The sequence below is a fragment of the Aptenodytes patagonicus genome, chromosome 2 (assembly GCF_965638725.1).
Source record: "Aptenodytes patagonicus chromosome 2, bAptPat1.pri.cur, whole genome shotgun sequence".
NCBI classification, from domain to species: domain Eukaryota; kingdom Metazoa; phylum Chordata; class Aves; order Sphenisciformes; family Spheniscidae; genus Aptenodytes; species Aptenodytes patagonicus.
In genome coordinates this window covers 82643333-82659290 of record NC_134950.1, presented here as the reverse complement: position 1 = coordinate 82659290, position 15958 = coordinate 82643333, and positions in this window count along the sequence as shown.

Below are 15958 nucleotides of genomic sequence, written 5' to 3'. Positions count from 1 at the left end.
CACTGAGACTATTCAATAACAGATCTCTCAGCATGTAACATGGACCTCATTTATGCCCACTTACTGCTTCTTACCAATGAAACAAATGATGGTGGGAATTATGTGGCTAGAACAAGCCACATATATACTGGAACTAAATAAGCAAAATGTTTGGGAGGGAACAAGAAGAGAAGCCAATGTCAAAATAACAGAAATCACACCGCCTTAGCTACAGTTTGTAAAGTAGAATTTTAAAAGTTACCAATTCTCTGGAAAGTAAAAACCTGGAGTGCTTTAAAACACATAGTTGCAAATGTTTCTTCAGCAAGAATTGAACAGAAAAGCAAGGCTACTGGATCTGCCAGTAGAATTTTTCTGACTGCATGAGTTCAGTCGAATTTAGGTAAAATGCTTTTGTTTCGGTGTTCAGGATTTGTTTGGTTGGTAATGCTTCCTACCATATGGTGTTGATCTCTTTCCCTGAGATTCTCTTAATCTGTAGTGAATATATTTGAAAACTGTGAGAAAGCCACATTCTCACATCACTTGTAAAATTATTAAGAGTAGAGTCATATCTGTTCATTCTGATACCATCATTTTAATGTTACAATGCTCTGTCTTTTTGAAAATCAGTGGAAGAGTCTGAAAAGAAAGAGGAAGTGACTGCTGATGTGGGAAGATGAGCTGAAAGAGAAAGAAAAGATCACTCCAGATCAGAGAGTCTGAAAGCAGAAACTGGTTGAGGTAGAAGAACTGAATTGGCAATGCCTTTTCAGATGTGAAGAGCTGGGAAGGGGAAAGATGAGTAGTCAGAATCATTGTTAGGGAAGAGGGGGAGTGAAGCTGTGTGCGAAAGACTCAAAGTTGAAGAAATACAGTGTGGGAAAGGCAGAGACATAGGAACGGTTTTGATAAGCCAGGTTGAAGAAGACCTCAGAGCTATAGAAGAGGAAAAGACAGAAGAAATATTGAGAGAAGAAGAAATGGTATCTTAGAAGAAGGAGCAAAGAAAACATTGCTATGATGACTCATGTGATGAACTCTATGTTTTGTGCTGTTTGTTCTTAGCTGTGAGTTTCTGGAAGACTGGGTCAGAGGGAGACTCCTGAAGGACAGAGACAGTCCCTGGGGAGCAATTGAGTTTGTTCGTTGGGAGCAAAACTTTTAGGGCCTGCAGCGTGCAGCAGGGAAAGGAGAGAAGGAGGATCTTCCTCAGAGGAGCAGCAAGTAGCCTGATAGCCCTCAGAGATGACTGAAGGACCAATCTGTAACATGCTGAGTTTGCTACAGTTTGGAAAATTATTAAGTTGCCTAAAACCACACCTGGAAGCAAAGACATCGTGGACAGGATTAGCTGTAAACCCTTCTTTCTTTCTTTTCAGTCTGATCTAATTTGAACTTTGTCTATTTAAAAAGTTAATTATTTTTCTATAATAAAAGCAGAGTTTTCTGAGTTTAACCTTTCCAGTCTTCATTGGGGGCTCACTACAGGGTATCTACGTCAAAGGTCCGATGACTCAGGTTACAGTATCTTTTTGAAAGACACTGAATTTACAGGAATGGAGGGCAAATGTCTGTGGGAAGAGGGGAGATAGGGTAGAACAGAAAAGGTATGTTTTTTGGAGAGCTATGTTCTCACCTGGACATTCTGCTTTAAATCATACGTTGAATTCAAATAGTGTGGATCCTTATGTACAGTGACTTTGATTAAGTCCTCAGTTGGATTATTCTGGATTTACATTATTTTAACCTATGCTTACCTGTTACTATGCTGAATTGATATGAACACAGTTTTCTTTCAGTAAGATCTTTCAAATGTAGTTGCCTAAGACAAAGCTGTTCGCTGTGTACATCGGGGTTTGATCCCCTGGGTCATCTGTCAGCAGTATCCATTACTGACACAGCAGTAGATAGTTATATATCACAGTGCCATCTCAGCTTTTTGCCTCTCCTTGGTCTCAGGGTTATTGTTGTAACACTTCAGATAATTCTTTATGCGGTGGTTTGCTTTTAAAAAATGATGGCTATTACAACTCAGAAACATTTGTCCTAACATGTTTCCTCTGTTCACATATTTGTTATATCTAATGTAGCACAGGGTAAAATGTTTTTCTGACTATGGATTTATGAGCAAAAATCCTTACAGTATTAATGGAAAGGATGTGCATAAATTCCCTTGTGCACTGATGGCATTATATTTCCCAGAATGTATGTGGATTGCATGTTGTTTGGTGCTTTGCTTGGCTAGAATCCTCGCAGCCATTTCTTCAATCCTCTAAAATCCAAGCCATTAAGGTGCCATCACATGCACAGGGAGACATTTCTGAAAAACTTTCACATAGTTACTGTTGCTAGGTAAATCACTCCCTTGACAGCCATGTATTTAGATATGCTTCTCACCTTCTTTGTCTCAGATTGACACAGTGACATGAATTTGGGGGCAGGGCTAAGGAGAGATGCATGCAGCCAAAGCAACTGCTGAACTGTGGGAATAAAAGAAATAAAGTGAATTTCTTTATGGTATTTTAAATCTGTTTTAATTATATCTGGACAGAACTTATTCATACATTGACTGGATATTTATCAAGTGCAAGGGTAAAGAACAGCAGTTACAGCTAAAAAGATATTTAAGCATAGGCCAGTTCTGGCTCTACCTAATTGTTGAGAAATTACACTCTCCAGACTGAACTTGTCTTTAAGTTTTTCACTCCTAATGTACTTCTAATCGATATCTACATGTGTTTTATGCACCTATGTTTATGCACGTCTGTATTTAGGCCAGTTTCAGATGATGTAAACAATGCAACAAATTATTTGTCCATGTCCTGAACATGAAAGCTCCAGTTTCAAAACTGAGACATGAGCATTGATTTCTGCCTGTTAGAATTTATGGGATGAATACATAAGGTAGGCTAAGGAACAAAAAAGACAAAACATTGTTTGAAAAATCCGTGGGTGGTGAATGAGAAAGGGAAGCCTCTTTTTCATAAAGCGAATAGTAGATTGAGTTGACCTTTGATATTCTGCAACTGTCATCTAGAAATTATCCTCAGAGCCTTGGAATCAAACAGGCTTGCAGTAGTACATTGGTTCTAATACTGACTTTCTGTACAAGGGTAGAATCCACCCTTTGTGAATGTTCAATGTACTTTTAACTGTACTGCTGATATTTCTGATGGATAAGTTACCATTCACAGAAAGCAAGATTATAGAGATTTCTTAGCCAATCCTTTTCAAAAAGTACATGCAAACCTTAGGATTTGGCTCTTAGTAACATGACTGTTATGTAAACGGTAGTGGAAAAAAATCTTTTCTGGAACTAATAGATAAAATAAAGGCAAAGTTCCAGACCAGCTCATCATTTAACTAAGATTTTAATGAAAACATGACAAGGCAGTTCATGTGCTGTTCATCTTCTTTCCTCAAAGTCTTTCTAATTTTTACCCTGAACCATTTGATCAACTCCTTCCTTTTCTGTAAGCCAAAAATATTAAGTTCAGAAGCAAGAATACATGTTGAGAGACTTGGGATGTTTGATATGCAGAGTCAGAAATATTATTAGTAAATAGGATGCTTTATGTCACTGTGTCACTGACCAATAAACCCCTTCAATGGAAGAAAGCTCAGAGGAGATGGGCAAGGAGGATGTGCCCACGAAGCTCAGGGAATAATGCAGGGTGTGACTGACCACAGCTATTGCACAGAAGCTGAAGTGTATCTCAACCCAATGGGGACCAGAGGGTGACCTTTGTTTTAGGTGAACAGCTATCAACAGTTCAGTGGATCAACTGATGGTGTAAATGTTTCTCCCTGAGTTCATTAAAGGACTGTGTACGTCTCCTCGAGTTAGCCAGATCAGCATGGGGGAAGTGAATATATGGCTCAGCCCAACACAGAGTATAAAAACTAAACAACTAACAAAAGTATTTCAAAGAGAGCAACGGGCATGAGCTGGCTTCAACCCACGTTTTCCTTCCCAGCGGCTGGGGACACCCAGTGTCTGATGGTGAGCATATTATAGAGACGGGTAACGGGGACCACATTGGTAGTGTGATTGAACCATGTGCTGCAATTGCTACTTTTTGCTAAGAGTAACTTACACTTGTATTCTGTTTTCGGTATATTTTGTATCAGTCTGCTAAATCAGAAATCCCATGTAACATTCACTGTCTTCAGACAAGTAAATTTTATATTAAACATTACATCCTGCACTCATGGAATATCTAAAAGAACCTGGTCAGAGAGTATTGGACTCTGACACACTGATTTCCTGCCTATTAAGCATTTGATTTCTCTCTGTTAATGTTCCATTTGCGAATGTTTAAATTCTAGTTACATCAGTAATAGCGTAACTAGTAATAACATAACAGTATTTTTTATGCATGCGCACGCGCACACACACATATAGCTAACTCTATGAATTAAAAATGCTAATTAAAAATAAGCCACATACTTTAGTATTTTTCTTCATGATCTCTCAGGATGACATTTTTAAGGAATAAAAACACTGCTGCCAGAATTATTTTTTTGTTCTGCTTTCTCAGTGTCTACATTTATCTTCACAAGCTGCCCATCTACAACATAAAATTAGGTAACTTTTCAATGTGGTCACCTGGATCATTATTTTTCCTCTTTGAGGTTTAATTTCTCTGATAGAAGTAGTATCTCAATTTTGGGATATTAATTTTTTTTAGCCTTACTGATTAAAGACAATGTAACCTTCCCAATCTGAATCTTTCAATTCAGGGGTTTTATCCACTGTCAAAAGAAAAGCTTAAATTAAACTGGGATTAAAAAAAAGCGACTGAATAAATTAAATGCCCGTTAATTTCAAAGCGGTTTGAAAACTGCTACTGACTAACTTATATGGGACATAAAATATTTATTGATATTTAAAAATAACTAGAAGGGAAGGAGATTCTCTACAGCTAACCCTTCAGCATTTTCTGCAACACATGGTATCATATTACAAATAAGAAAGCATTCTTCTGAATAAAAATAGAAAAGCAAAAAAATATTTGTCCCCGAAGTACCATCGGAAGCTTGTAAATCTTTCTAAGACCTTCAGACACCACAAACTTATTAGCAAAAGATGTGTGGTCTCTTTCCTCCCCTCCCCATCTCCCACCCTACCCTTTTCTGAAGCCTTTGGCTTGCTATTACTGAAGGGCAATCAATTCTGGATTTGAATGGAGCTAGGGACAAGATCCTGATAACCCTGTACTTGTGCGGGGAGGAAACAGCCCTGGAAAGCTCCCTTGGGCCCCTGACTGACACCTCTGGGCTGCTGCTCAGCGCAGAGCAGGAGCCAGCGGTGCCTGCTGCTTCCCTGCTGCGTGGGCAAGCATGGGGAAGTTGGGCTTACAGCTGGGCAGTACCAGGCAATAGGCTCCTGTGGGATGGCTAGGAAGAAGTCGGTGGTCATTCACCACAAGCATCAGAGTTGCTAGTTGTCATAGGTATGCCTGGGCTCATCAGGAACCAGCCATAAACTCCACCGGTTTGGATTTTTTTTTCACAGTGTATGTTCTTAATGCATTAGTAAAGCATGTAACATCCAGATATATTCTTCACTGAGGAATGCCAGTTGTGATTTAAGCTAATTTGAGAACGATATGGTATTTCTCTTGGGTGTGGCAACTATGAAAACCAACAAATGTTACCACTTGTTCCAACAAGCAATAAAAAGGCAGTCTTCACCTTTGGCAAACAAGAATCACAAAGAGAGAGGTCTCCAGAGTTTGAAGATCCTGTGTTATTATTTATACAGGGGATTGATAACCTTTAAAACAGACCTTAATTTAGAAGACAGGACCCCAGAGTATTTAATTCCTTTGCTGAACACTTTCAGGTACTCTTAATAGCAGCAAGCTAGAGAAAGAAGTATAGTGGTATCATACAAGTTGTCCACTTAGTATTTGTGGCTACTTAACAGACTTCATTAGGAGCACAAATAATAGCTTTATATTACAGCAAGCACAGTTCAGTTTACATAATAGGAAATAGATGAGGAAATGGAATGGAATAGAAAATAAAGCCATGTCTGCAGAGATTGCAAATTCTCCATCATTCAAGACCTTTGGGAAGAAGTTGTACAGCAGTATCTGTCAGGAATTTTGTAGGTACAGCTGACCCTGTTTTAGGGTAAGGGAATGAAATACAAGTCCTCATTCACAGTGTTTCAACAAACAGTCAGCTCTCAGGAACTGTAGTACAGATTTTCCAACAGCAGACCAGAAGCAACAGGAAAAGCTAAAAGCTGGGTTAATTTGAATGATGTGTGCCAAGTGACAAGAGGTAACAGCATTTGGCTTTTAAAAAGTAGTGTGGCATTAATTCTTCATGCTTTTGAATTTATATAGCACCTTTCATCTCAGAGCACTTTGCGCATTATTCAGTGCATCACTGGAAAGGAGTTTCTTCTGAATTGGCCTGTGGCAAGGATAGCAAAAGCAACTATATGCAAGTGAAACCCTGTGCTGTTCAACATTTTTTTTGAAATTATTATTTTAGAATCTTCCAACATGCGCTGTCCATGGAACCGAAATTATCTACCTTACAGGCATGAAATAAACTCTGCTTGTATATTGATGTTTGGATTCAAGGATATTATTTAGTATTTGTTATTGCTGTAGGAGTCCTCATCACAAGTTGTTTGCAGCTATGCTAGAAATAAAAAAGATGTTTTTTTCTTTACTTTAAACCATCTACAGTTTAAAAAGAAAAACAGAAAACATAAAGCAACAAAGACATTCATGAATGCTCTAAGAATGAGCAGTCATGAGACACCAGCTGTGTACCTCTGTGGAGTATTTCTGTAGCAAAACTGAGTTTTAAGAAGGGTTTTCACTGTAGATGCCAATTTGGTTGCCCATTTATTTATGAGTTTACAAAGAGCTTGCCACAAACCCAGGAACAGAATGTCAGCAAAAGCAAGGGTACTTCTTAGAAAGAAAACTGTTAAATTGTCAGTAAAGGTTCTGCATTGCTGAAGTGGAAGAAAGAATCAACATCCCAGTAGTGTGCAAGAAATGCTGGGTAGAATACACTGTGAGAAGAAAAGCAGTTAAGTTTGACACATTTGACAATACCAGCCCTTATGATTTCTGCTTGAACAGGATAATTTTCATTGTATATAAAAGGGAATTTCCTGAGATCAGAAAAGGAAATGGCAGTACAGAAACCATGAACTGATGAAAATATTCTCCATAAAATCATTTGTTGGAATAAAGAATCAAGTTTGAATTTTAAATACATTTTAACGGAAGGAACAGGTTCCATCAGAAATCTCATTCTCAGGGTGCGTGGTTTCACTGTAGTATTTTCACTAACCTTGGACTTTAGATCCATTTCAGAAAGCTTTACTTTTTTTTTTTCCCTGAAACATTACGCATCTGATTATTTCTTTAGCCTGTTCTCGTGTAGGACCTACCCTACATATTTTCTCTTTCTTCATAACTTTCAGTTTATGCTCCCCAAGAATTTTCTTATTACTTTTTCAGTCTGTAAGATCTCAATCTTGACTGTGTTCTGGGCAACGTGAAACTTGACTACAGGAAGGAATAATGATTCTTACCATGTAAAACAGCTCTGCCATCAGCCACACAGAAAAATAAAGGGATAATATTTGTGCAATACTTTATTTTCCCAACTTCCCAAAATTCCTCAAATTCTTCTTCTCCCTCCATCTCCACATTTGCCCAGTAGATGCTGAATGCATGTGCAACTGCTTAGTGAAAAGGATCCATGTTGTTTTGGGGGTTTGGGGTTTTTCGGGGGGAAGGGGTAATTCCCTGGGCAATGGAGTAAAATCATCTGTTTCTTACACAGTTTACTTATCTATATTTACATTTCAGAGCACTGTAGGGTCAATTGATAGTTATCCTCACTTTCATAGGAAAAGCTATTGCTGTTATTCCAGCCTTACAGAAAGAAAGAGAAATAGTGACTAATCAGTAGCATTTACTCCACTGGCAGTTTTTGTGTCTTTCTGTGTTTAATTACAGGAGTGGTGACTTTGATTCTCTTCTAAAGACCCATTTTAGTTAAAATAAACTTTGTCGAGGATGAATGAAAGAACTCTTGTTGGCCTCAGTTGATTTTGTCATCAGACTGAGTGTATGAAATAAAATCTAACATATTTCCATACAGGTGCCCTTAACCCTCTGCCTAAAATTGCAACACAGGTAGCAGATAATGTATATATCACTGGAAATAATGACCATACGCATTTACACTATCTTGGAAAGTTTGATTTGGGATTAGGAATCTGGTTGTATAATTCTGTCTCATAAAAGGGAATGAAAATAACATTTTTGGCAGCAGTTTCAGAGGATATTTGTTCTGTTTCCTCCAGCCTTCTATTTGAGATGTTTGTGAAGTTGTTTCAGGCTAATCTGTTTTTCTTAGATGTCACAGGTTGGGTTTTTTTAATTTTTCCCACAAAAACTATATCTATTCCTTAATCTGCACCCATATGTTTCATTTTAATAACTCCTTTTTTAAAAATGTCATATTAATGACTAGCAAGATTTTTTTTCCCCACTTGTGCCTTGGCTAAATTTCCACAGAATATGTGCTTTTGTCTTGTAAATTCAGCTAATTTCTTTGGGAGGTTTTGTGTTTTGGTTTTTTTTCATTAGTCAGCTGTTTTTCTACTATCCTTTCTTGGTATTCTTCTGATAAAAACTGTCTCAAAATCACTTAGAAAGCACTTACAAACCTTGGTAAACTTCTCTTCAGTGTCATGTGGTGCTTTGAATTAAAAACTGCAAATAAGTAATTATCCTTTTAATATTTAGTAGTAATAATCATGGCAAAAAATTACCGTTCCACTAGCTGTTTGGGTTTGTATCTGTTTGTCTTGCAGTGTATAAAATGTATATTCCAGGTGCCTCTTGGAAAAGGTGAGGATTTCCTAAAGCAGAGTATTAAAATAGTACAGGACATATCACATGGCTTTCTTTACCTTGGGAAAAAAAATAGATGATAGTGAGGTCCTTGACATTTATCAGATACTGCTTTTTCACATGCCAACTTCAAGTGAGCTGGATGTTCTTCAAGGATGTTTAAAAATGGCAGAACTGTGATCAGATTTTACTACTATACAGCCCCATCTTCTAGTCATTACTCTCTGATTAAAGCTAGTGGGAGTTTTGAGTGAGCAAGGATTGTAAAGTCAAGTCCACAGTGTTAACAAAACATTGAAGAGAGAAGAATGAAAGTACTTAATGACACAAACACTTCTGTGAAAACTCTGCTGTCGTGTTCTTGAGTGAAAAATATTCTCAATCAGCTGTCAGGCTTTTTATAAGTGCTTATGAGCTGGGAAAGGCCAAAGACTGCCCTTGATTTGTGTGCTCTCCGGTGGAGTCTGGCCACAGTCAGGTCAGAGTATTTCCTTTAGCAATGTGCTAGACTTAGAATCATAGAATCATTTAGGTTGGAAAAGACCTTTAAGATCAACCGCAAACCTAACACTGCCAAGTCCACCACTAAACCATGTCCCTAAGCACCACGGTCTACATAATATAATAATAAGGTCTTTTAAATACCTCCAGGGATGATGACTCAACCACTTCCCTGGGCAGCCTGTTCCAATGCTTGACAACACTTTCAGTGAAGAAATTTTTCCTCATGTCCAATCTAAACCTCTCCTGTCGCAACTTGAGGCCATTTCCTCTCATCCTATCGCTTGTTACTTGGGAGAAGAGACCGACACCCACCTCGCTACAACCTCCTTTCAGGTAGTTGTAGAGCGCGATGAGGTCTCCCCTCAGCCTCCTTTTCTCCAGGCTAAACAACCCCAGTTCCCTCAGCCACTCCTCATAAGACATGCTCTCCAGACCCTTCACCAGCTTCATTGCTCTTCTTTAGACGCACTCCAGCACCTCAATGTCTTTTTTGTAGTGAGGGGCCCAAAACTGAACACAGTATTCGAGGTGCGGCCTCACCAATGTCGAGTACAGGGGGACAATCATTTCCCTACTCCTGCTGGCCACACTATTTCTGATACAGGCCAGGATGCCATTGGCCTTCTTGGCCGCCTGGGCACACTGCCGGCTCATGTTCAGCCAGCTGTCTACCCTGGGGATGGAGGAGCTGAGCCATTACCTCATCCCTATCTTTCAAAACAGTGGGTTAACCAAGGAGGAAAGCCTATATGTGTTTTCTGAAGTCTACAATTTAAAGTTAAATCTGGTTAATTATGAGTTAAATCCAGGTAAACCTCCTGAAGTAATTTTGCCTTGCTGACTATTGATAGTTAATCTGAGTATGAAGATTGCAGTCCTAACCTGGAGGATCTGGAGCTGTGCAAACAGAGCAAACAGCATACATGCCTTCCTCATGGGGTACTCTGCAGAGGTGCCAGAGGGAAAATATTGTGCACTTGATAGTATTGGAAGGGTTTCTCATTTTCTGTTCCTCAGGGTTTGACTTTATTTCATGTCATGATGAATATTTACATATAAAAAGTTAGAAACAGGCATGGGCTAAAAAGTTTCTAAAAGGATGACAATACAGTCCTTCATTGGTCTCTATTTTCACAATCCACCAAAACTGCCACCCTTATTTTAATGTGTTTCTGAGGTTTAGATAAGAGGCAAGGGAGCAAAACTAATTCCTGACAACTCAAGGTGATGTTGGTTAGATGTGGAAAACAGTTACCAAATGAAGATAAAGATGCCATTATCTGCACTAACATTTTTTGGTCATGCAGCATAGATGATTTGCAGTTTGCACAGACCCATTTTTAGTAGGAAACTGAAACTGTAGCAGGCTACTGGATTGTACTCATCAAAAGACCAGAGCAATCCACAGCCTCATGTTTCCTTTTGAGTAGGAAAAAAAACAGTACAGTCAGAAGGCTGGGATAAAATAAATGCTGCTACTGTATACATCCTTGTCATAGTTGGGGAAGCTCAGCTTCCAGAAAACAGTTAAAGTTCTGTCAGTTTTAGCAACGTTCATGCTGTAGCTATGCCCTCTGAAATGTTTTACTGCGCTGTGGATCAGTTGTATTGAACACACTCATTTTTGTTTATCTACACTGATCAGCCCCACTTAGCATTTAAAGCAGAATACTTCAAGCATGCTCATAAAAGTACAGCTTTGCTGTTGAGGCAGTTATTGCTGTCTCATAAATTTTCACTTAACTGGCTGTACTTTCTGAAATGTATTCTCTGCAATGGCCTTCTTACTGCCACAATATAATTTTGGTTTTAAGTTGATGCATATTTTAAAAATTGTGCTGTTATGTCTCATGATATTGACAAAACATCTTATCTCCCTGTACTCTGCCATGCCTGCCATAATGTAAGCCAGGAGTGGGCACAGACCACTCTGCTCAGTTTTGTTCATTTAGCGGAGAACCATTAAATACGCTCTCTGTGAACAGCAGGTTCCCCATGTCATGCACAAAGGCTGAAGCTCTTATCAGGATTTCTAGGTACACTGAGCAGCTTTCCTGATCTACGTATCCGGAGCAGCTATGTGAGCTGTTTGTAGGGTAAGACAGTTTTTCTAATGGTGTATTTCATCTCTTTGAAGTCAAAGACTCAGTATTTTTTTTTTTAACCTTTGCACTTCAGGACATTCTTTATTAGTGTAATCTATTAATCTGTTAAATTGGTTTGGCTTTTGTTTTTCTGTGATTTTCAAGATCTGCTTATTTCATTTTTTTAGCAATGGGGAAGGAAACAATTAAAACCGATGTATTAAATGTAAATAAATGCACTGCAAATTTAAAAAAAAAAAAAGAAAGAAAAAAAAGATGGGGTGCATTCCTTGGACTGATAGAAATTCTCTGTGTACAATTTTAAGATTTCATGAGGGTGCAGTAAGCTTCCTAGCAACGAAAAAAAAAAACCATCCTAAAGTTAACATTTCAGGACTTCGTGTTCTCTCATCTTTTTGCCATACTAGAAAATTTTTAAAAATATGGACATTGTTTCAAATATTAATAAGGTAAAATGTTTTGCAGTTGATTTATTATGTAAGTTTTCAAGTTAATGCAGAGGAACTTGTATGGGTGCTTTTAACATTAGGACTGAATTACTGCCTGATGAGAAACCCTTTCTTTAATGGAAACCTCAATGGAGCTTCAATGGAAAGCTTTTCTTTACTTCACATGAAACTATCTGTGACAAAGATCTTTCCATAAAGTGTGATGTAATCCGCGTGCAGTACTTTGTCCTTCAATCGTAACACTTTGATGAGTATTTGGATTTTTCCACGATTTTCCTGCAGAACTCTATTTCATAAAAAATAGACATCCACTGCTGTGAATTTTTAGAAATTTTTTTTAGTCTTTCCTCAAAGTTTTAATATTTTGGCAAGCATGGCTTTGACAGTTGTGACAGTTTTGAGAATAACATCTATTGAAGAGGTGTAGCACTGATTACAAAACAATTACTCCAATAATACCAACAATATGTGAAATTATATCTATATATTTAGGTAGGTAACTGGTCATATTGACAATCATTGGTGTATTCAGAAGACTTAAATTGTGCATGAACTTGGAAGACTTGCTAGACTGTCACTTAAAGTAATTGTTGAAGAGTGTGAGAACATCCTAGTACATAGCAAGGTCTGTATCGAGGTTAAGAATCACTAATGTGTTTCTTACTGTTTTCTGTCACTGTACTGTTAGAGATTGCTTGGTTTCCATATTGTTAGAAGTGCTAAATGTGTGTTAACCTTTCTGTCACATAGACTCTGATAGCCTACCAGATGTCACCCTAGCCATACTCCCCAGCTACCACTTATGAAGAAATAAAAATGTCAGAAAATTTAAAATTAAAAAACAAAAAAAAACAACAACGAAGAAAAAAAAACCCTCCTATTGTTTGAAAGGGCTTTTTCACTATTGTGTTCTTTTGATCAGCAAAATGTCTGAAGCATTTAGCAGAGGTTTGGAAGTTTTAAGTTTAACAAATATTCTCCTCTTATTTTAAATTAAAAAATAAAATTTTGCTAGGCATAACAAGAAATGAAAACTTCACAAAACAAAAATACTCTTATGAAGTTTAGAAAGCAAACAACTCTTGAGCTGTAATATTACATCATTCAAAGGTTCTTTCAGATCATCCTCTAGAAAGACTGTTGTCTACTCACAAACTGCAGAGTCGGCAGGTTGGTTCTATTTGTTTTAAGTAATTTAGAAATTGTAGGCCTTTGCACAGGAAGCTGCCATTGGAAATTATTGTTGCCACACTTGTTGCTAGGCATAGTAAGCCTTCTCTGGCTAAGTCTAGCTAGCTAATTAATGAAACACACCTTTTGATTCATTTGATGGATACTTACAAAAATTACCAGTATGATGTTACATACACTGTGAACCGTTCTCTATTTAATTCTAAACTTCTTACATTTTATATACTTTAGAAAATACGAAGGCATTTAATCAATATGGTTTTATGTTGAGCTTAGTAAGTGTCCATACTCTAGACAACAGAGGTAAGCTAATTCTTTCTTTTAGGAGCTTATTATTTTATACCCATATCCTATAAAAATATGCATGTATCTTTACCTTTAAAGAAAGACCTTTAAAGAATGACCTTTGAAATAATCCCACTGAGATCAAGAATGGTAGGGAGTCTAGGAGGAAAAGAACTAGTCAGATACACATCATTTTTGTTTATACTTAAAATCAACTGTATTAGTTAACTGTGTGTTTGCCATTTCTTACTGTCCCTAAGCATTTTTTTTTTCTTCAGCAGCTCTTGTGAATCAAATTGTGAATAAATGCATGATGATTTCCTGTCACGTACACTGGACATTAACTTCAGAGTTTTGTTCAGAGTGTTTAAACATATTAGCTTCTATGTATTTATCATACAGTTCAGTTCACACGGAAATGGGAATTCTTATGACATCAAACTAGGCCTTTACTTCTTTTAAAATAGCAATTTGATTGTCTGGGTAGCTACTATTTCCCTAATTTTGTCAGAATCCCATACATAGGGATTCCCACTAGGGCACCAGGTCCAAATACATTGCTTTAAATCAGTCACGTTCATGCAATAGTATTTGTTTGAACAGCTTTTCTCTGTAATTGATGACAGCAGTGGAAAATGGCCCAGATAGGTGGGTGTGAGAGAGGCAGTCTGAGAGGGAATAGTATTCCTGGACCTTATTCTTCTTGTTGCTGACTGCTAAAAGAGTATATTGCAGAAGAGAAAGCATCTTTATTTTTAATGATAGTGAAAGTACTGTCAAAACAAGGGTAGCAATCAGCCTTTACATTTTCTATCACCTGAAGAAATGGAAAGAGTACATGAAATGCTGAGTGATTTTCGAATTTGTGAGCACTTTGGGATAATAAATATCATGTCAGGCAAAAGTCTGTTCAGTTGACTAGATCCATAAATAGAGGTGAGCACCCAGTTGAAAACATAACTTCTCAAGCCCTCTTCTTCCCTGCCATCTAACTTTCCTAGACAGTCAAGAGCATGCTTATATCGTACAGCATGATGCAGATCAGAGATCCTGAAGCAAGCACCAAAAAGCTAGCTCTGGGGTTGGAAGAAGTACAGCATCATCAGCTTGGACTGAATTGATTTAACTATTCTACTTTTGGACCTGAGCTCCTTTCTCTATGCAGCCCGGCGCTGTGTAAGTAAATATGGATCTATTTTATGATACTGGACTACATTGCAGAAACATACTTGAAGTGTCATCAGAAAAGTTCCTTTAGACGATGCTATGCATATGTATAACTGGACACACTCATGACCTGCCTTGATGGCACCAAGCAACTGTCACTTAACTGCTGCTAAGGACTTCAGATGCTGGCCTGCGCTGCCTTTTATGTCCAGCCCCATGGTATTTTACTTGAGCACTCCCTGTGAAGTTAGGCAACAGCACTGAAGAAGTCACCGCTCTAGTCGAAGCAGCTTAAGCACCTCTGAGATCTGGTTTAAGCAACATACAGTGTTCAGTGCACAGGAAAGGATTATATGCAATCTGCACCATATTCTGTTGCTCCGCATAAGTCAGAATGATGTGTTCAGCTCCAACATGGGTGGAAGTCAAACCAGTTTTGTTTACATTTTTATTTCTCCATAACCAACTAGGACACTGAAGTCTTCATTGTAACTCAACTCAGACTTTCACATTGATGTCATGTCTCATTTCAGATTACTTCCTTGACAGCCTAAGTGAAATTTCCTTCTAGTAAGTCTGTAACTTTGTGTTGTTTGACCTAATCAATATATGTCCAGTTAACAGTTCTGATACAGAAGTACATGAAGTTGCTTTTACCTGAATTATCTCCTGAATCAGTTCCAGTAATCTCAATTTACCACTTCAGCCTATATCTTCTTCTCTCCTTCTCCATCATTCTCCTGCTGCAGCCCTGGAAATGCAGGCTTCTGTTCTTTGCTATTATAACATTGCAATTTGCAGTTGTACCTAAAGCTGATTTGTTTGTTGGTTGGTTTGTTTCCCCTTGACGCCAACATTTAACATGTAACATTTGGGTCTATGGAAGAGGTAGAAGTCAATCATTGCTACTTGCAGTGTTTAATGTTTAAATGTTTCATCTAATCCAGCAGGAAAAGTACCCACTCTAATCTGTATGCTTAATTATAGTATAAATAGAATTTTAATTACCATAACTAGAAACACTGGTTTTATTCTAAGATCATGAGGTAACATGAACAAAATCCCATATAATACTGTCAGTACTGCCCCGCCACAGTGTTAAAGCAACTCTAACAGCATTAACAATTGGGCATTTTTCAGGCTAGAAACATCCTGGATTCCCTAGGCATCAGTTAACATTTAAGGGTTGCATCATTTCTCTGCCCAGCTTAATCACTGCATACACACTTCATCTCCCTTGATTTACAGAGTTTTGACTGTGCACAGATCACTTTTATGTTCTCCAGGAAATTTAGAGGAGGGTGGTATCATCTCTACCCCCAACCCAAATAAGCTCTCAGCCTGTTCAATCAACAGACTGATCTTCATC